Source organism: Lepeophtheirus salmonis, chromosome 13 (assembly GCF_016086655.4).
Source record: "Lepeophtheirus salmonis chromosome 13, UVic_Lsal_1.4, whole genome shotgun sequence".
NCBI lineage: Eukaryota > Metazoa > Arthropoda > Copepoda > Siphonostomatoida > Caligidae > Lepeophtheirus > Lepeophtheirus salmonis.
Genome location: NC_052143.2, coordinates 6,937,441 through 6,963,211, shown reverse-complemented (window position 1 = coordinate 6,963,211; position 25,771 = coordinate 6,937,441). Strand labels below are relative to the sequence as shown.

The 25,771-nt window shown below is 29.5% G+C and overlaps 1 protein-coding gene across 1 annotated transcript in view; it reads right to left on the bottom strand.

Annotated features, from left to right (window-relative positions):
• The window catches only part of LOC121128611 (histamine H1 receptor), a 110,422-nt gene extending 90,730 nt beyond the window's left edge, over positions 1–19,692 (bottom strand). Inside the window, exon 1 of the mRNA XM_040724205.2 lies at positions 19,566–19,692. The gene's annotated coding sequence lies outside the window, so the exon portion shown is untranslated. The remainder of the gene's footprint in view (positions 1–19,565) is intronic.
• Between the last annotated feature and the right edge of the window lie 6,079 nt (positions 19,693–25,771).

Genomic DNA, 25,771 nt, shown 5'->3' with positions numbered 1-25,771 from the left:
AACGATAAACCGCAGTGGTATTGGTAAAGTAAAATACAAAAACTCACTGTGTCAAAATATATGGCTAGAAAAATATTTCTTGTGTTCTATAATTATAAAAAACGGTTGAAAATATGTTTTTCTATCCTATTACGTAGGACGCTATATATATTTACGGTCTAGGCTACACTAAGTGTTGCCAGGTGGAATTTGACATTTCCTTAGGTAATCTTGACATTTTTGTAGCTTAAACGTACTCAAAATGTTTTGACGTACGATCATCATTTGTATTGTTAAAAGTGACTTGAAATCAGTTATTTGGCAAAAAAATTGAATTAACTAGTGAACATTTTCGTGAGATCATTTTTCACAACTTTCGATCTTGATTATCACGACAAGAGTGCATTAAGGAACTTAAATCTTTGTTTGGCGATGAAGCACCATCCTATAGCACTGTGAAAAACTGGTTGAATGAATTCAATCGTGGCCGACGCTCGCTCAATGACAAATTCCGTGAAGATCGTCCAAAAACGGCTATTGTGGCAAGAAACATTGATGCCGTGCGTGAAGTGATAATGCAATATCCTCATCGACAGCATCTTTGGGCAATTCTTCCACCAGCATACATTCGATATTGCATGTACACATGGCCGTGAAAAAGGTTTGTTCTCGTTGGATCCCGCACAATTTGACAATCGCCCAAAAGAAGGCTCGTGTCGATTGTCGCAAAGAAATGTTGCAAAAATACTCTCGCCGTGCTTCAAAGGACGTTTATAAGATCGTCACATGTGACAAATCATAGATTTATGCGTATGAGTCCGAAAAAAAGAATCGACCGTGTGGGTCTTCGAAGACGAGCCAAATCCAACGAAAGTTGTTCGTAGAAGAAGTTTTTCGAAGCAAATGGTCGCCTGTTACTTCGGCAAAACTGGTCGTGTGGCTACTGTTCCATTTGAACATAGTAGGACGGTCAATTCTGAGTGGTGCATCACAATTTTTTTGCCTCAAGTCTTCCGAGAAATTCGGAAAACAAACAAAAGAAGACGAATCATTGTTCACCATGAAAATTCTAGCTCTTACACATCGGCTCAAACTAGCACCTTTTTGACCGGCAAAAACGTCAAATTGATGGGTGATCCGCCGTACAGACCTATTTTGACATCCAATGATTTCTTTTTATTCATGCACATCAAGAAAAAAATGCGTGTTCAACGATTTTCGTCGCCAGAAGATACTGTAGAAGTGTTTAAAAACCATGTTTTTGACGTGTCCCAATTGGAGTGAAAAAAGAGCTTCGACAATTGGTTTGAGCGCATGCAAAAGCGTATAAATCATACTGGAGAATACTTTGAAGAACAATAAACCCATTTTAGATTATAAATATTCGCATTTTTATTATTAGGCCAAAAATATTTGATTTTTAAATCAATTATTATTACTCATGTCATGTATTCACCCTTTATTAATCTAAAAACTCTGTGTTTGAGTGTTTATAAATTAATTCTGACATTATATCAAAAAAATATTTGTACACGTTAGATTAATCCTTATAATCTTTATTATAGATACAAATAATGTTAAATAGCTGAATAATTAAAATATTGGCTAATGAATTTGGCCATATACTTATATAATCAAAGATAAATATATTTTTAAGTAAACTAAGTATAGTCGCACAACTATTTGTTTGATGCCGATTCGTCAATTTAATTTTTAAGTCTTCTCACTCTTCAATAATGTTCAATATGTTTCTCTATATTTAATCTTGGCATCTGTGACCAAAGACCATCATGATTTTAGTCGAAAGACGATCAATCTTTTCAAAAAAATACTTATCCTAATGGCTAGAGTAAAATATTTCATAATACCCCCATTTAAGAGCTCATTATTAATTTTATGTACAACTAGTGGGAGTAACCACTTTTAGACCGATATAGACCAAATGTGTCTCTCATACCTGTCCAGAAAAACTTTTTTAAGGAACAAAACTATCTTTCTTTTTTAATATTACATGCTGAGCTGGTTTGAAACTCGTTCATTGCGATTGATATGAACCATCTATAAATAATGAAAAAACAAACCAACATAGGTTTATTGGTATATATAATACATAGCTAACTATTTGAAGGCTTTAATATTAAATTTTCAATTCTTAGAAATCTAAAATTCAGCAATCTTTCACTAGTGTCCCGTATTTTCATTCATTCGTCCTTGCATTATTTTTCAATATATTTAAGATATTTTTAAATTATTAGAAAGATTAAAATTGATAAAAACATTTAATCATAGGACTTTACATTTGTCCTGTATAAGTATTCAAACTATGCCCTTTTTAGGAGCTCCATCAGATAACATTCTACCTATCATATGCTTTTCATGTACAGATAATTTAAATTTTTTTATTCATTGTTTAATATTTGTATTGTGTAAGGAGTAATTGTTGAAAATGTTGCTATGTTTTTATGAAAAATGCGAATATTAAGGCAATTTAAAATTGCTAGGAGACTGGGTGTCCCTCTGGATTTGAACGATAATTTTTCTATATTAATTAGATTTTGAAATTTGTTTAGGATGAGACATTTAGTCTTGGTTTTTGTCCTTTTAAAGTATCTATATTAAAGCACTCTTTATTAGTAGAAAAATTAGCAGGTAATAGATGTGCATACAAATATTTTATTAATACTTTATCATTGAATGTAGAGTTGTTCATAAATGAAAAAATAACAATAAAGAATAAGATCAAAGAACTGCTTCATACCACAAAGATTCAGTCATCAACACAATTTTATCTAAGAATCTTTTTCGATCATAAAGATAAAGTATGTTATATCGTTAACACATAAAATATCCAAATAAATTATCGCTTTTTGACTTCAAAGTTGTAATCACAAGAGAGTCTGATTGAATATTATGAAGGTCGTAAGCGAGTAGTCCAGTAGTCTAGACCAACAAAAAGAAAAAATGTATTTGTTAGAATGGACAATCATAGTGCACATTTACCGGAGTTTTGAACAAAAAAGAAAAAGATGTGCTACTGTCCAAACAAAAATATGGAAAATCGAACTTTGTTCATTTGTATGGCTTGCAATAGAGCTTTATACTTAGTAAGAGATAGAAATGGCTTTGTTATGTTTTACACGTTAAGTAGTTATTATATTCAATTTAATCATTTTTTCATACTAGAATTATTACTTAATTGAATTATAAATATAAAGTATATCAAAATAATTATTAAATGTTAAGAATTCAACTGCATAGCAAAACTTTAGTATTTTGTTCTACATAATAAAAAAAACTATCGTTAATACCTAGAGCGACAACAGTATCCCATCAAAATCCGGTGAACCTATTTAAGTTATTCAATCAATTAATTCTAATTAGTTCTAATATGATCAAAGAGATCAAGGATCGACTATAATTACCTTTGATTTTCTTTTCAATTCCTTGTGGGTCTGAAAGGGTTCATCACTGGTACTGGTACCGACAAAGTCGAACCCAGACCGCAATATATTGCTTATCAGTCTCGGTTTTAGTGCTTTTGTTTCAATATGGAATATATAAAGAAAATACAATATATATCATAAAAATAATTTACCTTTAATCAATAAATAAATTTTCAGAGTATTTTTTTTTTTTTTGCAATTGTAGTGTTTTCTAATTATTTCTTTTTTTACGTTGCCGGAGTGATACCGTTGTATCTGAGTTCCAAATAGCTGAAGGCTTCCTACAGATCTGGAAAATTGGTTTTAGACACCAGACTGTGTAAATAAAAGATGAAGAGGTGGGATCCAAGTACGCTACTATGCTTGTCGGCCCCTATAAAACAATTACTATTATATTTCTTAGACCAGGACTTACCAAACTTGACTATGCCAAGGCCGCTCTACGCTAGTAAATTTTTAGATGAATCCCCCTTTTTATGAAATATGTGCAATATATATGTATAGACTGAAAAACATCCTCAATTCTCTTGTTCCTGAGCCCGCCCCCCAAATAGCCTCCTCTCATGCCCCCACTTTGAAAAATATTAACTTTAAGCAACCTTATTTGTATCTAAAATCCTTTCCTTGCCCCGAATTTTCTTGCAACGCCATTTATTTTATGTATTTGTTACCAAATTGAACCTATATAAAAAAGAACCGAGACAGAAGACACGAACCGAGACCGATAAAGCTGAACCGAGACCGAAATTGTTGAAAGGAAAGAACCAAGACCGTGACCAATAGAACCACTGAACCTGAACTGGTCACAACCTTGCATACCACATTCTGCTAGTATATACAACTTTCATCTGAGCAAGCAGTTATCTTCCCAGGCACAGTGGTAAAAGTGTAAGTATGACTTAGTCGTATTTTTTGCATTTTAGAATTTTTTTTATTCGTCATCAAAGCTGAAAAATTATTTAAGTACTAAAGAAAACCATCTAGGAATAAAACTGATATCTGCTGAAGAGAAGTGGGAATTTCTACTAACGAACTTTTGAATGGAGTGTACACACTCATGGTCTGATCAAAAGTATACAAAGTTTCTTCTACTCTATTAATGATATTAAGTTACAATATTTGAGTTAAAATATATTCCTTATTATTAAATATACTTCATAGTTGCAATATTGGAGATTAAAATACTTCGGAAACACTGTTGAATTCCAAAAATCCTTTCCTCTAAACATTTTCGAATCCATTCTGCTAAATGATATTTTCAAAAGCTTCTAAAATCTATAGTTCACTCGGGCTTTTGAAAGAAGCGGTTATTTTTAGAGAGATATTTCTCTTGCGTTGAAGTTCTAAGAACTTTATCAATATGCTTACTATCTCTGAGCAGATTTCGTTGTCAAACATACATATTCGTAAAAGATGTGTTACTTTTGCAACTATATATGATTTGCAGATTTGTACTCGCTCTCATATATGAAAACTAAGAAACTTAATTATATTTGTATTTTTCTTTATCCACAAAATAAGCTCTTGTTTATTGTAGTTCTTTCCAATAACAACTCCAACCACCTTGATTCTTTATTCGCGTGTGGGGTATGTATTGAGTAAATGTAATTATTATTTATTATCAGCTCAGTTTACGTACATTAATTTTTAGACACGACAAAATCTCGAATCATGAATACTGAGGTATCATCAGCATAAGCATATATGCATTCAAAATTACTAATTATCACAGTTATCCTTTATCTGTAAAAATAAGTGATCCACAGCAGCTATAAAAGGAATTGCCGAACCTTCTTGCTTCCATCCGCATTCTACTTACTAAAATTTTACTTTGTTTTACAATTTTTTACAAGTTTTACAAGTTTACAAGCCTTTTTGCAGGAGCAACAATGTCTTTCATTTGTCGACAAGCCATAAGCTCTCACAGGGAGTTAGGCACCCTATTCTGCAGTGTCCTATCAATTCTTTAAACAAAATGCATCTTAAAAGATATTGTACAAATTTTTGCTAATTATATATATATAAATATAACATATGGTAGATATTAGGGTCTATCATTTTTTCAATTCGCAATTTTTGTTTTGATAAGACACGATGACTAATAAACAATGTTTTAATGTCTTTCAACTTTGATATAATTTCTACAATGCATCTGTTTTGTTATTAGAAATATTCATATTCGGGCTAAATCAGGACTACATAGAGGCGTGTCGAAAAGTACTGACTCTCTTCTTTTCTATCATTATTTCTTTATGAAAGTACACTTTAATCTAACACAAAAAAGTTCTTGGAAAAGTCTGAATGTGGTTAATTCCCCGTTTTAAAATTAAAAGGTTCTTTGATTTAAAATACCGGGCCGTGCAAAATTATTTACCAATGATGTAAATATACTTTTTAAGAGGTTTTGTGGCAACCAATCTGATTGTTTCGTATTTTTACTGTTAAAATAAACAAAAATCCTTCCTGTGAGAGTGTAACAACTTCCACACCTGAGACCATGTCTGGAAACAAAGAAGATCGAAATTGCAGCCCTCCTCCGAGCGGGAGTGCTTCATAACAACATTAACGAACAGGTTGGGGCCTCGTTGAAGGCAATTTACAACGTTTCCAAGCCCTTGGAGGCTGGGGGGATCTCAAGCATTCCCCTGGGCTGGAAGGAACCCCACTGTCTCAACAAGGCAAGTAAAGGCAGTGTTCAAGAGGACTCCCAACAGGTCCATTGCCGACATGGCTAGAAAGATGGGAACGTCGACATCAACTGTTTCAAGGGCATTGAAAAGGGCTGGAGGAAAGTCCCTGAGGCGTACTGAACGCCCTCTGCTAACTGAACGTCAGCAAGAAGTCAGACTTGAGCGTGCCAAGAAAATCTTGAATGATATCAAGAGCTCATCTGGACGCATCATCATTTTTTCAGATGATAAAACTTTTACGGTCGATCCTTTTTTCAACAGGCAAAATGACCGTGTTGTGAGCTTTGGAGATGTTTGGAGATCCAACGGGAAGGCCATGAAGCCGGTATGGTTCCCCACTGGCTCAGATTAACAGTGGAGGATTATGTGAAGATTCTGGCGCCCAAGGTCCTTCCGTGGATCAAATCCATAGTCGACAACTCTCCTTGGGGGTTTCAACAAGATTGAGCACCCGCCCACGCTTCCAAGAAAGCTCAGGAGTGGCTCAAGGACAAATTGAACTTTTGGCCAAGGACTACTGGCCCCTCAGAGCCCAGATTTGAACCCACTAGACTTCCCTATCTAGGCGCACGTGGAGACCAAGGCCTGCAAAAAACGACGCAAGAACAGAAATGCCTTAAAGGCTGCTGTCAACAAGGCCTGGGCCTCCATGGACGCAGATTACATCCAGCAAGTCTGTGGCAGCTTAAGACGTCGCCTGACCAGTGTCATTGAGACAAATGGTGGCTACATTGATTAAATTTGATCAATGTAGTATTTTATTATTCTAAAAATGTATGAATAAATTGTTTCTCAAGTCATTCAAATGTTATTATTGTGCGCGATATGTTATGAACAAAAATCGGTAAATAATTCTGCACGGCCCCGTATTTCCTGTTTGAGGGGGAGAAAATGTCAGGTTATTTATTTTCGTGCTTCCCAAATTAAATTTATCATTGCATTTTTTTACTCTAATAAACAATAGACATTTTAAATCACATAACTTTTAATTGTTGAGAGATTAAGTTTACAATATACAGGGTGGTTCATATAAATTGGGAAAACCTTTAAGGGCTTATATTTTTTTACCATATTTCTTATTATTCGAAAGTTACATTAAATGGCATTCAATTATTCATACTGAGATCCACATCTCTTGATATACTTGGCCACACGGCGCTGGAAGATTCGACTGGCACGAGCAACCTCGTGTGAATCCGGCTTTGCCATTGTAAGGGTAATGGACTTCTTGAGGGCCTTTTCAGACAAATCATTGCCACATGCATCATGTTCGACCTTACCCAGAGATTGAAATGGCACATTTTCAGGTTTTGGATGATTGCAGGTCAAAATTAAGGCTCAAAAGGTGTTGATATTTTCCTATCAAGACATCCTATACTTATTTGGCCTTTTGGCCGTTGTACTGTCTCGTTGAGATGTGTAATTTTTTCCATGATCTACTACATCCAATGAGGAAACTTTATTTAAATTGTAAAACCAGAACCACTACAATGCCAATGCTGGATCCTCACGAAGTCGTCCGAGCCTTTCAAAGCTTCTAGCGCCTGATTTTCCTAATTTATCTTGAGCAACCTGTACAAAGTTCTTAAAAATAAATTATCCATCGATTTGTTCCAAAAATATACCAGGTGCGACGCTGTAATCTGAACACTAGGTTATTGGAAGATTAAAAGGTACTGGTGAGTTTTTTAAAGACGGACTTAAGTGAAGTTCGGCACTTGAACATTTCAAATACAGAACAGAAATTTCATTTGTTTATTTTTTTTTAATATATAAAGATAATGGTGTGACACTCACGTAAAAATCGGTGCACTTTTTAGTGCAAAAATAATATCTGGAGGTTCGGGATAATTTTCGGATGATATTCTGGTCCTGTAATAAGACAGCACTCCTGCTTACATTGGCAAAAGCTGCTCAAAGATGGCTGAGCAATAAAATAAATTCTTCCCAAAATAAATTTGGCCCCCACATTCACCCGACGCCAAATCTTGGGACAAGGCCTTTTGGTAGTGTGTAGAGCCCAAGACCTATACTTTTAGACACGAAAACATCATGGCTAAGAAGGTCAACGCTAATACTGAGTCGTTATGTCCTAAGAAGGAGGCATACTGAGGCCATCATGGACGCAAGAAGATTCGAAGATTAGAGGAAATAATTTAGTGTTAAAGCTGGTCTCCAAATATTTTTTGTCTGTGTCTATTGACTACTCAAACATATCACGTTAAAGATAGAAGTATTGATTGTTGAGATTTTTTTCACAATCTAGACTTGACGAAAAAGTCAAACTCAAAATTTTTGCCTCGAATCCAATGTAAAATTATCAAAAAAAATGATTATTTGTTTTTATAGCCATAACATATAATAAATAGTAGTGAATATGTTCTAAGTATTATATTTTATGAACAATGTTGAAGAGTGAACCATTTACGCCCTGAATTAAATTTTAAATGCAAATATTTTGAAATTATTGAAACATTAATAGTAGGGTGTGTTTAGTTCATATTTGTATTTTTTATCTATATTTTTCGACCTTTTGGAAAAATTTAGAGTGATCTAACTAAAAATTGTCAGTTTGTACATCAGATGTGACCTTAAAGTCCCACCAATAAAAACTGTTGTATTTGTCTTAATCTCAACTTACAATTTGTTTTATTCACATAAATGGATACTACATAGCGTACCTGGAATTTTGTAAAGTGAAACAAATGTCAAGGATAACTGAAATGCAAGTACCAAACCACCAAAGTTTTTGTTTTGACTAAAAAGTAGTACACTTTTCTGATACAACACTAACTTAAAACGTAAACTGAACCTTTTCTCTACCAGCCTCGTTCTGTTTCTAAGCTCTACTTCTTTAATTATTCTAGATATATATATTATTTTATAGTATGACAAATTAGTCAAATACGAGAGTAAAGGGTTATTACTTTGAAATATGTTTAATATTTTCAAGTGTATCTAAATTCTATACAAAAATATGACATAGCAAAATAATATTTTTACTATCTATGGTATTTCAAAAAAATTAGTTGTTATGTAGAAAGGGTAAAAAAAAAAAAAAGGAATACAAGTATTTTATCAAGAATATGAAAAAATATCATAAATAATTTAGTCGTATGAATTGCAAAGAATGTTAATCTATTTTTGATATTAGCCCCTAGAGGGCGTTGTGTACAATATGCATAATATATTTCTAAATTTCATGTTTGTCTTTTTGAGTTCATTAAACTATTGACTGAATGATAATATACCTTGTAATTATGCTTCATTTAGAATTCAAGCCATAACTAGTAGTTTCATTGAACACTTTCGATCTTTAATTATTTTAATTACAGAGCACGAATGATTGAAAAATCACTATGTATCTCAACTGTAAGTATATCACGTTGAAGAATGGTAGTGAATAAGCACTTATACACTCATTTGAGACTTGTTAAAAGTTTATTACTAATTTTTTATACCGTTTCGATGAATAAACTTAAAGTCATGCATTTTTGTTTTGAGCCACCAGAAAAATTTACATTAACTACACTCACTCTTGAACAAATGAAGTCAAAATACTAATCGTTGCTACTTTAATACGTGCCGGAAACATGAATTCCGACATTATGTTATCAATATAATTCGAGTCTTACGTAACACTGTATATAAATTCAGGAAGTGTTTGGAAGACAAAGAAAGCCTCACTGATAATAAAAAAATTTATAATCTTCATCGAAAAAATGACTCTAATATTTCATTTTAATTTAATATTCATGTTTCAACTATAATAATCCAATTTTCAGAAAATGCAATTTATAAGTCAAAAACTACCTTCTTTTAATGTTTTCCTTAAAAAAAAAAAAAAAAAATAACACATTGACTTTTCATTAGTTTTTATGCAATATAAATTTATGTAAAGTTTAAATAACTAGTCTGCAGCAATATGGGTTTAATTTTTTTATGCAGAAATTGTTTAGATATAATAAGGCATTTTTTAAAATTCTGTGATAATTAATTATATTGTAATAAAAAAGTAAATAAATAGATTTAACAAAATCATTATTCCTCTCCAAATATGACAACATATGACTGATTGTGGACTTACACTGTCGAATTAGTCAAATAATACATTTCTTAAAAAAAATATATTTAATTATATTCTTTTGAAATTAGTACTTTTAGAAAAAAACAATTCCAATTTTGTTTTAATGAAAAAAAGTAAAATTCTGGCTCTTTTTAATTATATTTTTCAAATATGCGACCCCTTTTAACTTTTGAAGTTCTATAAAATATTGATTCTATGGAGTCATGGCTCAATTGCCAGTATTATTGTGCTTCTTATCTTGGTTTATGATATTCGTTAAAGGACAAACTATTTATTTTATATACATTTATATATAGAAAGGTTTTGATATATTTGATAGAGTGATATGATGGTCGTAAAAAGCCAAGTTAATAATAATAATTATTTATTTTTAAGCTTGGTTAACCTTAATTTCTTTCCTTGGCAGGGCACTAATTTAATAATTAAAAATATGAGTTATTAAATAGATAAGTAAAAAAAATGAAGACCAAATTTTCTAAGAAAGACAGCCCTGTCCTATCTCATATAGATTAATAAGCTGTTGTAGACCATTCAGTATTGAAAGACTTATAATAATTCCTTTTTATTACCAGGCCAACTGTTATTTTTTACCCATTTTAAAAAAAAAAAAATATTGAAGTTCAGGGCAGGCTTTTATGTGAATGTGAATTATTAATGTAGCCACTTTTAGGGGCAAGGATGCCTTCCAAGCAGCGTTGGAGGGCCTGTCACCCGCTTCAGATGTATTCTTCTGTCATTGTATCCCAGTGCTGGCTGACAGTGAGTTTGAGCGCCTCGATGGTTGGGATGACGAACTCTTCAGACCTTCCCCTCAACATGCACCCATAAGATGTAGTCTATCAGGATGGCATGAGGGCTGTAGGGGAGCCAAAAAAGAGCCTTGCAACGGACGAGATTGGGTTATTTCATTGCTGGTATCTAAAGTGGCTTCTTTACCCACTGAAAGCTCTTCCCATCCACTTTTTTGAAAGACCTTTTTTTCCTCTCCAACGTTTTTGGACTTGCTGACGGTGTAGTTGGTCCTCCTGGAAATGCCCAACTACTTCGAGACTTCTGTTAGAATTATTCCTGCATCAAGAAGTACACAAGTGAAAATTTGCAGATCCCGTTCAAGTTTCATCTTCTCGACTTCTATGGTACACCTGAGAGCTCAAGTTTTGTTTTGTTTTGTGACTAATTGCTTATTCTTTAATATATCAGAATAGGAATTAATTTCAATCACTTAACCTCCATAAATGATTGAATTAGTAAGTGTTCAGATTTCATTGGACCACTCAGTAATGATGTCAGATAAAACAGCAACTCATCAATTGGAGCAATGCCAAAAAATGATCACGAAATTAAATCATAATATAATACTTAAAGAACAAAAGGCTTAGAAAACTCTTAGTTCATTCATACTTTTATCCGCTTTTACTTTATATGATGAATAAATAATAATTATTATATCCAATTTTCAATTTAATCCTTTTAAATATTCCTCTTTCTCAATAAATACACTTCATACTTGAGTCTTATAATCTAATCTGCGTCTCTTTTTTGTAAGAAAATAAGTAAACTCATTCAAAAACGGAAATACCTTTTAATACAAATGCACATACATGTAACTAGCAGAAAATAATTAAACCTCATAAATGTATTTCCGGATATATGTACACCCTTAAATGACAATGTATGTATATTAATTTTTAAAGAATATTAATTTTTAAAGAATATAAATAAAACATACAAAAAACATTTGTTAGGAGCCAAATTAAACATTACTTAGAAAATAATAGCAAAGGATAAAAAAGTTTTATTTTGAAGTCCTTAAAATTATAATTAGTTATACTTAACGTTGTGATGAAACGAAGCAAAATAAATTATTATTTATTTTTTTAAATATAAAAACAAAAGGTCTATTATTTAAAAGTAGTCTATTTAAGATAAATTATTTAAAAACCTGTCAATTAAGGAGAAGTGCTTTGTTTTATTTAGGGATAAATTGAATTTTTTGTTTTCATGCTGAGATAAAAAACAAAAATAATTCATTAAATTGCGCAGCTTCATTTTTTAAAAGTTAAAATATCCTATTAAAAATGGGTAACCTTATTTAGTAAATTTCAAAGAAAAAATACAAATCCTGCTTTCATCCCTGAAACCATTTATTGTGTTTGAAATGATATAAAAAGTATTGTCTGAAAAATATACGACTTAACAAAGATAAGATACATTTTTCCTGATTTTTTATTTATTTACAACAATGTTTCCTTGTAACTTTCCACACTTCCCTGTGTTTTTCCTGCAAAAACATTGTTCCCAAGACACTTTTGTTCTTGGCTCAATTACTCCGATTTGGATTGACTTAGCCCCCTCAAACTTAACACAAGAAGCCTTTATTTGTCTGCTACTGTTTTATTATATTTGAAGGTTACACCTTAAAACAAAAATATTGAATGACAGCTCGATACTCTAGTTTATCAATTTTCACAAAAAACAGACTACAACTCACTCAAACGACTGTTACATAACAAAATGGCTAATAATTTGGTGAGCAAATGTCAACATATGTTAGATGGATTTGACTAGCTTTTATTAACAAATACTGCCATTTTCACGTTGAGGTTGGAAACTTTTCAGACCATCATTGTATTATAAAGTTTCTTGCAGTAGATAATATGTTTTTTAACGCCCTGGTTATTTTAGTTTTAAATTTTGAAAGCATACAAATCAATTTCAATGTAGTAAAGGTTTTACCTCTAACAAATTGAAAAATGAAATTTATTTTTTTAAGGGCATAGTTATCCTAATTACTGAATATGAACTACTAAAGAGCTGTGATGTATGTGTTTTTTTTCAGATAGATGGAAATTAAATCTTCTTAAATTAGTGAATGAAAGTTATATTTACAATACCTGAAACGGCATTTTCTTCCTAAAATAAACATATATGCAATGTCCATTCTACAAGAAGAAATATAATATGTACCTTGGAATGGTATGAAAATGGATTCCTAGAAACAATTTTTTCAATCTAACTTCTATTAAAAATCAAAAGAATAATTTAAAACACGTTATTTTAGTACACAGAGGCCTTTACATTTTAAATGACTGTTTCAAGTTGTCGGACTGAATAAAATGAGTTACACTCTAAATAGAAAAATAATAATTTAAAAATAATTAAAATTGAAACTCATTATCCTATGAATGTATAGTCAATTTTTTCCATAAAGAACAAACCTTTCACATAGTCAAGTTACTTTGTTCTTTTTTGTAAATACTTTATTTATTTATTATAGCTCTTTATCAGTGTTCCAACACAATCACATTCCCAAAACATTGAAAAAAATGATGTATTTTTTCAATTTGTTGAACACAATTTAAAAGATGTTTAGCTTTGAGTTTCTGTCTTATTTTTAAATTATGAAAGTATTTATTAACATATTCATTTGTATTTTTATTTATGATAATTCTATGATAAACTCAAAAAAGTTATAAATTATTTTTTCCATAAAAAATACTAAAATTTCTAATTTCTTTCATACGATTTGAATAAAATTTAGTATGTTAGATTAAATATTAATTGTAAAGTCAAAAATCAAATTCCAGATCTGTAACTCCATCCAACTTTGAGCTTTCAGCTCTGTTTACTGATGAATACGATTAAAAACTTCCTCTAATACATATGCATTAAGAATTGTACCTCGTAACTACTTATTCGATCTGAGCGCGTTTTGATATTTTTTTTATCAGAATCATAAGATATGATTTTTAAGATCAAAATATAAGGTCAAGGTAAAATTTGGTTTTTTATAGCAAAAAAAAAAAAAAAAAATCTAAAGTATTTTGTTTCATAAGTCCATGGCTATTAAATACTGTAATATATGCATATTGATCATTATTTACTATAAAATTAGTCACCTAATCGACTTAATCATATTTAATACTGGAATATTTTTACTCAGCCTTACGTTGGTTATTTTTTTAAATACTTCACAAGAAAATCAAAAGTTCAACGGGGAAAAAGATGACGTATTTTTAATTATAAATCTATTAAGTTATTGGATAATGTTTATTTTTTAGTTTTAGCTAAAATATAAAACAATTGAAGAAATTATTTTGTTTCCAAATCCGATCTTTATTTTTTTTGTTAATATATGACTGATTTAAAATATCTTTTTGAAATTGAAATCAGGATAAAAAAATGAAATAGTAATATTTTATACATTATAATAATTTTGGAAAAAATATTTAAAATTTATTTTCATATACGAGGATGGTTTGAAAAGTGTTTGAACTAAGAAAGATACAAAACATTTTTTATAATTTTTCGACATAGTCTCTTTGTAATCCTATTCTCTTCACCAAATTATTCTCCCATCTCTGTTACCCTTCCAAATTGTACTTGTCTTTTTGTCTGCAAAATAATTGTTTGTGAACATCGAGTTGGATTGATTTAAATGTGTCAAATTTTAACATAACAATATATTTGAAGGTTATATTTTAAAACACAAATATTTAATGATAGCTCAAGACTCGAGTTTTTCCATTTTTACAAAAATACTCACATCCATTACCTCAAACGACTGCTATTTACCACTCTACCTCCGAAATAAGTACCTGTCAACAGATGCTAGCCCGATGTAACTATATTTTATTTACGAGTCCTGCCATCTTCACATTGAGATCAGAAACATTTCAAACCACCCTCGTATGTATATAATTCTTTCACGGAAAGCAAAGAATGAACTACATAAAGAAATGTTTGATTATAATAGTGCTTTGTATACGATAGTGATTTATAAAAATAAAATGTACTTTTCTTTGTCTTTGGTTTATTTCACACTCCATTTAAAAAGAATATAGTAGATGTCTGGAAATGATAAACAAAATTAAATTAAATTTGATAAAATCTAAATCCAAATATTTGAAATCAAAGATTTAATTTAAGACAGATATCAATTATTTAACTCTATCTTGTGTTGTAAATTTTTATCATTTAAAGAAATCGTCTATATTAAGGTAAAAATTTATTTTATTATAAAACTAATGTCCTTAATTTATTTGAAATAGCAAAATTGAGCTTGTTGAAGTAAATGTATAGATTTAAGGGAGGTTAATCTTTCTAATTTATATAATTATGAACCTTGAAAAGGTAGTAATGATATTATAATATAATTAAATTTTGTATCTTAGTTTAATAATTTATTGTTGTTTACCATATAGATTCACTATAATAAAACCTTAAAAACACAAGGCAATGAATACATCCACATATGTATATGTGGATGGTTATATGTGCTACTACAACAATTCCTTAAACTTATTTCATGTTAAAGTTATTTTCAAAAAAAAAAAAAACAAGAAATCCTCATTGTACATTTAATAAATTTTAAAATACAAAAGTTCCTTGTCTTCTTTTTGCATTGTTTGATGTCTTTCATATGAGAAAGCAGAACATCTAATCATGAGGGGGTCTACACTTTGTGGCTTTTCGAAACACACTTTGCTGAGGTGAAACAAAAAAAAAAACCCACCTGTGACCTGTGTAAGCTTGAACTATTATTCGCATTCCTACATGCCCAAGTTTGATAGCTTTCAATTTCAATTCTTAATTGTATTTAGTGCACCAAACTTCATAGAAAAAAGTCATGAATTTTCATCTTCGTGCAGCTTGTTGGCACTCCATCACACATACAAATTTGACTCTCAGGGCCACTCTTTGCAAAGTGTTCTACAAACTCATTCCCTGCTATATGAGAATTACTTTTGCACCAATCAATATATATATATTTTTCTCACTTCTCCCTACCTTCAAGATTTTTTTATACTTTCTGACTTCCTTGCTGTTAGTCAGCGGATTAAGGATCGAATTATTCCATTTTTTGATGGTTCTTCTTGGTTGATACTAATTTTACAATAGCAAAAACCTCTTCTTAGAACACCAATGCCTCATTGTTGAGTGACATCAATGAGTGGTAGATTGATGTATCCCCTAGAGTTAAAATTTTGTATTTATGAATGACAGATTTTTCTCATTACGTAGACTTAAATTTGACTTCATAGAATAAAAGATATTAGCCCATGCTTCCATACATACTGGAACACAATTTAAGGAAGATAATAATGAATCGAATAAAATCTAGCTAGTGAATCCATAATTTCATTGAAATATGATACATCAGTAGTCAGAAATTTCAAAATTACTTATTGAATGTTTAATGAACCATAATCGTAAAAGATCAAAAGTTTTAAATTGGAATATCTGAATATTTTTTACATTCACAAAATATCCAGCATATTTAATGGAATAAATATGGTTTTAATTTTAAAGCTGCATCATCCTTCAGTAATACAAAGTTAATTGTATCCATTTAGCTATGCAGATAATAATTATCTAGTACAGTTAGAAAAACTCGGGGATATAGATGATCTATTTATGACTCAAATGAGACTAGTATATTTTTTTTAAATCTTAAAAAATACAAGTTAATTATTTAACCTATCACTAGTATTAGTAGTATTTGGATAAAAGAAGATATATTTTACTCGGAGACACGCTTGATATTTGATTATAAGATTCAAATGGAAAAATTATGAAAATAAATTCCGATATGTTCATTTTGATTTTACATGAATCAAATTTCAAGTCAAAAATATAATGCCTAAAAACATGTATAATTGATTTTATTTGTAGAAGTTATAGAAACAATTTAAATATAGCATAATGATGAATCTGGAACGCTCAAATATCCCTTTTCCCTTACACATTATACCTTTAATTGGTATTAACCAAGAGGTAGACCTGAAAAGGTGAAGGCCATTGTCACATCTTAAACTTTTGCTAGCTAATCTTCTCGAAAATACAAAAAGACTGGGTCTTTGTCTCTGTGGCCCATGCTTGATTAGGGTATTTTGCATTATATGATGTTGGAATTATAGAGAAAGCAGAGTTGTATTTATTCTAGCTTTCATCAGACTCCAAGGTTGAGCAGCAAAAGCACTACTCACAAGTTAAATTTAGGCTATCTAATCTAACTTTACTCTATAGACAGTGTTATTGCATCCAATAGATTAAATCCTTCTATATTTTTGTTATATTTAAAAACGCAATCAGGTAGGCTCACATACTTCATTTCAACCATATTTTTACCCTAACGTCTTTAAAAATGGAATAACTTTCAACTGTTGCTGGCTCAGTAATTTGCCTTTTCTTGGAAGCTATCATTTTGAACTTAATTTTTTTTTTTTTTTTTTTTTTAATTAATTCAAGTACTCTAGACAAGAGATAAACAGAAATAAATTAATGAATGTTGCAAGTGAATTGTAACATTCATACTGATATTATGTTGGGGTGAATCCCCTGTAATGGGGTCAAACATTTCTTTACAAAATCCTTTTCTACTTTTAGTGAATGTCTTTGAATGACACCTAATTTAGTAGCATAGAAACCAACATTTTGTTATTATTTTGGACGTCATACTTAAACTTGAATGTATAAAAGTGTGTAAGAATGTGAAAGTTTCCCTCTTATTTATTAATGGTGTTTAATAATAGTAAAAATGTTTAGCGCATACATAATAGTTATAAATAAAGTTTATACCAGCTTCTGATAAATGAGAAATGAACCATATACAAGTCAAAAATCATCATGATAATAATCATATAATATTTATCATTTGTGGAGCAATCAACTTTATTTGGGATATATTTTTATTTTGGTTAAATTATAATCTAATTAAATCAAATATATTTTTTCTTAAAACAATATATTTTTATAATATTTTTGGTCAGATAGAGTTGCACTGATAAAAAGTATGAGTAAACATTACAGAATTACAATGCCTCCATCTGACCTAGGAATTGTACTTTGAACTTGAAGTCAAAATACATAATGCATATGTCATTCTCTAGAATAGAACCTTGGTACATTAAGTTCATAACATTCATTTCTCCCGAGCGTGTTGTCCACTGGGCTTATTAAATTAATCAAGGTAAGAACATGCAAATTCATTATTAATAAGTAAATAAAAAAAAAGCAGTTCAAGAATGATTACTTTGATAGTGGGTACTTTTTTAAGCGTGTCCACACTAAAAGTGGTCATTTCCAGTTTTCCAATTTAAAAATTTTCCAAAAGAAAAACCTGGCTTAAGATAAATTTTGCACAAAGCGGTCGGTTTTTCAATTTCCTTGTTTGATACAGGTTTGATTTTATATGTAAATCCAGTGATTGTTTAGGTCAACTATTTATTTGATTGATAAACAATATAAATTCATTTTTAATATTCAAATAGAAAGTGTCAAAAAGTGAAATGTATTTTGTTTTTGCTGAAATTTATTTTTATCCTTATTCATTCAATAGTGTTTATAATGATATATCAATTTGATTCTATAAAAATTACATATGATCTCATATATGTGGGATTCCAACAAAAAAAATCAAGAGAAGGAGAAACTCCAAATTTACTTTTTTAGTTCATATACTAGTACATACAGTCCAATATTTTATAAACATATTTGAGTCAATAATTAACTTTGTATTCGGATTTGGGGATGGCTCTTCAAATAAAATCTATCAATTTCTCATTATTTTTTGGGACTATCAATGTTGACTACACTTTAAATGCAATTTTGTGACGCCTCTAAAGGATTAAAAAATATTTTGTGTTTATAAAAATTAAAATAATTGTCGAAAAAAAGTAATGTAATCCACTCTTAATTTTAGGAAAAATCCTTTTAGCTTACTTTTGTGTTGACAAACCACATATATTTAACTTGCGTTTCCAAGAAATACGTTATTGAACAACAGAGTAGACAACCTAATGATTTGTTATGCTTTAAATATGAGCCTTTATAAATTTATCAGGGAGTGATTGGAAATTTGAACACATAGAACATAAATCTAAACTAACAATGTATAATCGTTATTTTTATAAGAACTTATTCGAACAAGGTTTTTCACACATTAAATACCATACGGAACGAAAATATCCATAAAATTTCATCTGTTAGAACGTTGTTTAATATGCGGAAATAGTTGAATAAAATATGGATAATACTTGTTTTTATGGACTAACTTAATCAGACAAGAAAATTATGAAGATAGAATTAAGGTTTTAACTCCATTTTTGATTCTAATAACTAGGCAACAAATTTATTTTACTCTAGACGATCCCCGGTACCTTTACCACAGAAAGATGTGAAATATAACAAAATTAAAATTGATATAAGTAAAAGTTCTTATTTCAAGTTTTTCTAATAATTTTGACTTAATCCTGTATTTAAAAGAATCTAATGTGTATACTAAATTAACTAAATAAAAAAGAATCAAGTCAAAAAGAAACAGAAATAATACAACTGCTTTGTTGTAAACGTATTTAATCTTACCGTTATTTTAGGCTACTACAGAAAGTGGTGTACGAAAAAAAAAATCAAACTTTATGAAATAACTGAAAAAATAGAACTGAGTATGACAACTTAAAACCACTTTCCCCCCTAAAAATTCCCCTTACACGAAAAAAAAAAAGCTCTGAGGGAGGGAAGAAACGAAAGGCGCACGCTACTTTTTTTCTCTAAATGTACCTACTTATACATGTCTAAGAAGTACCAAAAAAATGGCTCATTTTGTTATTTTTATAACGCTTTAAGTGTTTTTAGACAATTTTTTCAAAATAATGAGTAGAAATTGAACTCGGAATTTTTACAATGATCAAAAATACTTTATCAAAGTATAACGTATTTGGTGCGTGTAAGTTTTTTTTTTTAAATCTCCGCCTACCAAGTTATTATCCCCTCGGTTTGTTTGCATGTAAGCAGGATTACAGAAAAAGTTACAAATTGATGTTGATAAAACTTTGTAGGAAGATTATATGTGTTAACAGTAAGATGCCATTTAATTTTGTGTAGTTTGGATTAAAGTTCAGTTATACAAAACGTTAAAAAATGCATAGTCACCATAACTTTTGAACATACCTCAAATGAAGAATAACTTTTTTGGAGGATTTAGGGCTAATAAAAAAATATTCTAACAAAAATTGACTTTAAAAAAGTATTTATATTTATCAAAAAAATTAATTATACTTGACTTGGCAATGGAAGGGATGTTGTCCCCTTTAGAAAATTATGAAAATATAAATGGTACACCAAAAATGAACAAAAAAAAAATGACCGGATAGCAAATAACTAATTGAATACAAAATTATGTGTCAGTTTTGTGAGTAAAAGTACAAAATAATTATAATATAGCTTTCTGTTGTAGCGATGTTCTGTTTAAAAAAAATATTTATTCTTTCAAGAGGGTCAAGACGTTAATAACGTACTTTTAGAATAAAATGTACTGAAATTGCAGATTTAGTAATAAATTAAGAATTTGATTAGAAGCTTTGAACAGAAAATGGTCATCTAAAAAATTGGAACTGACAATTGTGATCGGGTCATTACAAATAATATCATTTACAGGGGAGACCATTCATAAAGAAAATAACTTGTTTGAATATAAATATCGATTAGATTATCTCAGTCCCTCGACTTTAGTGTCTAGGGTGTCTAAGAAAGAAAGGTTTGGAAGACATCAAACAGAAATGTGGAGGAGCTCAAGGCCAGAATCAAGAAGCAATGGACCAACATTTCAGCAAATTATATTGTAGCAAACTTCACCAAGTTCTCTAAGTTCCCTAGTATTTGGAATTGCGATATACGTGAGCACTATATAGTACAGTACTTAATATCATTTTTTATGTATTCCTTTTTTTTTTTTTAATTCAATTAAATCAATTTATCAACTACAACAAATAATTTATTTATTCTAAGAAATGGTTATTCATTATTTTTGCATTGAAAGTATGTATTACACACTTTAATGGAAAAACAAATGTTCACCATGTGAAAAATTAAATTTGAGTTTACAAAATATCTATTTAATTCAAATCAATTTTTCTATTTCACTTGTTTTATTAACAGCGACAATATCGTTCTAAATATATGCCTCGTTATGTATGACAACAAAATCAATTTCTGTGATTTTTGAGATACTATTTTGAATTAAATATGAAGGTTCATAGAGCATTTTATTTGTCAAAGTAAGCTACTGATTGCGTAAAAGTGATTCGAATAATGATTCATGTATCTCAATATGCAATTATTTGTAGTAATCAAACACTTGCAGATATGATTAATTGTTAACTATGTACCAAATAGTTTGAGACATCGAATTTCTTGACTGACTTTTAAAGTTTGAAATTTTTGATATTTATGGATATTTTTTTTGAAAATTGACGTTAGCTTAGAGAATTTTAATAAGTAAAAAGGTCCATGGATCCTCCAATATCGCATCCCTAATTTTACTTCCTAATTAGAGTTTACTTTTAGTCACTCTTCTATGGTTATGTGTTTGTTACAAAATATGTAATTGACGGTGTTAGGATATATTTCAACTTCTTTACTTTTTTTTCGGAATTTATTTGCTAAAAAAAGAAAAGTTTTCATGAGTTAAAGAATAGTAATTTGACTGTTGTTGTAGAAAAAGAGTATTTGATGGCATGTATTTAAGTATTTATTATTATCTAAAATAGGATTTATAAATATACTCGAACCAAACATGGAATTCTAGATACATGGAAGTCTATTGACGTCATTTTTCTACACTAAAGTCTTATTTCCTTCTTCATATGTAAACTATATATGCATACATTTTTTTTGTTAATTTTTTATACTCATTTTAACCCTATCTAACGAATTTTCTAATAAAATTTTAAAAATTATATAATATATCTGAATAATTGATAATAAAAAATGTAAAGAACGTCAATCTTGTTTGAAATTTGTAAGTCGACATTTTAAAAAAGTTGAACAACATATATCTTTTAATCATATTTATTATTGTATACATAAAAGAAAATTAATTATTATCGGACAAAGGGAAAATGCTGTTTTTATCCCAGATATCAAGAGTTCTATGGTCGAGGTCACCTTGATGCTAATTATAATGTCAAGTAAATAATTTTTGTTCTAATAATTATTCAAAAAATTGAATGTTTATCTATTTTAGTGCATATAACATAGGTTCCCGTTATATAAAGTTAAAATTTATAGATGTTGCTGTTATAATATATAAGAATAGGATAGCCATAGTTTATTTATTTATATAAGTAATCAAATATAACAATATATATTGTGGAGGAAATCAGAGAGTGATGCCTAAATGATTTTGGTAGTTTGTACAATGACAAATTTTATTGTGCTTCTTCTTGAGCAACTCTATTGTTGTGTTGGCCGTATATTTTGGATCTCTTTCGTGCTGAAATACCAATGCCCATGTTTAGTCGTTGCCCTAAGGGAGGTTGTCCAAGATTTCCGAGTTGCATAGTCCTTCGATGTGTAGGGAAAGTGTTATTTCCCTTAGCAGAGAACTACCACAAAAATAAAGTTTCCATCCCATGCCTGAGGGATGGGATGGTATTCTTGGGATTATTAACAGCATTTTTCTACCAAGAAACACTTTTTTAGTTTGAATAATATCTCTCACTTTTTTTTACAAACCTACCGTTCCAATTATAGATCGTTTTTTTCTTTGACAAGGGGCAAACTTACAAAATTGGAAAAGGATCAAATACTATCATATAGGAGCTCATTTAATCGGTTCTACAAAATTTTGCCGTGACCATTTTCACTGTCATTAGTTTTGCCCGAACATTTTTCCTGCTGGTACCTTTAATCTCGTGGATAGTTTGGCGCATGGCATAATGCAAACCTTTATTTCATTTATTTTATCGGTTCAAAATTTAATATCAATCAGAATAATTGACTTATCATCAGTTAACCATTGATTAGTGTATTTTATAATCAGTTCTGTTCTTCCTTGATTTTGAATTGTATACATTCCGTCAATCTATCATTTTTAGGATTTCAATTATTAACCCAAAAAGGAAGAGTTGATGAAAATATTACGACAAATAGTTCAAAGTAGTTAACTGACAGAAACGTCTCATCATAAATGATAATTATACTGCAACAGGTTGGGGGATTAGAGGTTATGCTCCTCAAAAAAGTATTAGAGCATATTGTCTATTCCTTTTTCACTTATATTTATAAACTTATTTTATCAATATTTTCATTTTTTCTTCTTCTCCCAGCTTTACAATTAATATGATCAGGATGTAACAGTAAAATTCGGACCGATAATATAAAAAAAAGGCAGTATATCTGTAATACAGCAAAATTTTCTCGAGACAAAATTACTGGCAGCAAAATATTCAAGGTAAAACTACTAGTAGTCATGTTTTCATACTATTTTTTAAAAGAAAATATCCAAAATCACAAAAATATATTTAAACATAATTAAAATACTATTTTGTCAAAAAACACTATGGGAATCAAAAGTACAAGTCTAATGATGCGTACTATAGAAGGAAATACTTATTTGCCTACACAATATTGAAACAGTTTAATTATATCCCTTTAAGAAGGAAAATTAATTGAAAAAAGTTATGAAAAGAGCGGGACAAGTAAATAAACAAAGAGTTATACAAAGGATTATACTAGATAACTTTCGAATCATAACTTCATATCAGTTTTCCATTAGCTACGGGTTCTTTGACGGACCATTCCTGAGCTGGTAGTCCTTTTCTGAATTTGAGATTGTTTTCATGTTCTTTGTTATTTTTCTAAATTTGAGATTGTTTTCATGTTCTTTGTTATTTTTCTAAACTTGAGTATCCGCATAATTATTCTTCGACAATTATAGAGATAATTAGTCGGTGAAGTATTCAGTTAGATAACATAACAGGAGTGTCCGCAGGGGATGAGCTGTAGTCCCCACACCCAAATGAAGTAAAATTTAGTTTGTCAATTTTTTTTCATACAAATGATATGATATTATGATTTTGAAATTTATAGTGAATAGACATGGATTTTCGACTTTTATTTATAAACAAATTTTTTATTTTTAGTAAATTCCTTTGGATTATTGAAATTTTTTTCCAAAAAATTTAATGATTTAGAAATTTTTAGTGAATAGCAGTGTATTTTTGACTTTTTTTCCAAGAAATTTAATATTTTTAGTAAATAGTAGAGACTTTTTTAAATTTTGTTAAAAAAAATATATGTTTTTTTTTAAAATAGATACGGTCTTTTGAAATTTTATCCAAAAATTTATAGATTTTGTTTTATTGATAAGCCGTAAATTGATGAATTTTCAACTTCTTTTCTAAAAAAGAAATTATTTTTTTGGCGAATAGCCGTGCATGTTAGGCAAAAAATTTCTAAAAAGTTTATTTCGGGATTGGTTATGTAAAATGTTAAGTTTAATTATAAATAAAAATATGTTACCTTTTTTGGTTAATTTAGTTTTTGTTTTATTTATTAAATTTTATTTTCCAAACATATTTAGATTAATATCTGTTAAAGGTTGGGTTTAAGCTTGAAATCTAAATCATTGTTTAATATATATTTTCAATTTTAATGTAATGAATAAACAGAATTATGATTTTTTCAAATATTGCTTCTGTATCAACATACTCCAAAGCTCTATGAACTTTCCCCATAGATAAGCTGTTTACCACAAAAAATTACCAACACCAAAATTCCAATTATAGCTAAATTATAATTACGAAAAAGAGACTAAATTGTTTTGAATTTTCACAAAAGTGCCCGTATACAATTACAAGCTTAGTCATTGTATATAATAGTCCCGCTATTCCCCCATGCATATTTAATATAAATATATTTTGTAAATAGATAACTAATCTGCTGTCCCGTAGTAAATATAAAATAAACTGTTATTGTAACCAAATATGTCTTAAGTATTATGTACACCCAGGCTTCTATTATTTCTTTTTTTCTAATAATTTACAAAAATAATTGTGATAATCGAGTTAATTAAACAACCATAAACTCATCAATCAGTATCATAAAGTTTTTAGGTGGGTAACTTTCTTTAATAATCCATTTATTTTTAATCATAAAATGAGTATTTTTTCTTCCTTTCTGCTCTTCTTTATATAAACTTGATATGTTTTTTGATATTTTTTTCATTGATTTGAATGTCAAATATTTTATGGAGAACCTTTATTTATTTGATACCAAAAGCCAAGGGAAAATTGAATTCAAAACTTTATGAAAAACCCAGTAGTTTAATAAACTTGTAACTTAGAGCTCATACAAATTGAGTGTAAATAACCAAATCTACTTAATAATTCAAATGCTTTTCATTTTTTGAAATTCACTGAATTTCAAAAAAGGTATTTTTGGCTTCAATATAACAATAAAACGTATGTTATTATCATCATTTTGTATTTATGACAATATCATTAACCATGTAAATATTTTAAGTTAACATTTTTTATAAATTACAACTTTTTAAACTGATAGATGTGTCTGGCATTTACTTTTTTCGTAATTTATTAATTTGTGGAATTCCAGGCGGTCCCTTGAAATCTGAATAATTACTAATTCAATCAGTAATGAATGTTGAGTGATTAAAATTATTTCATATTTCGATATAATAAAGTATAAACAATAAAACAAAAACTGTAGCTCTTTAATTGACGTGCAAGTCGAGAAACGGACACATAAACATTATCGAAAAATCCCCTCGC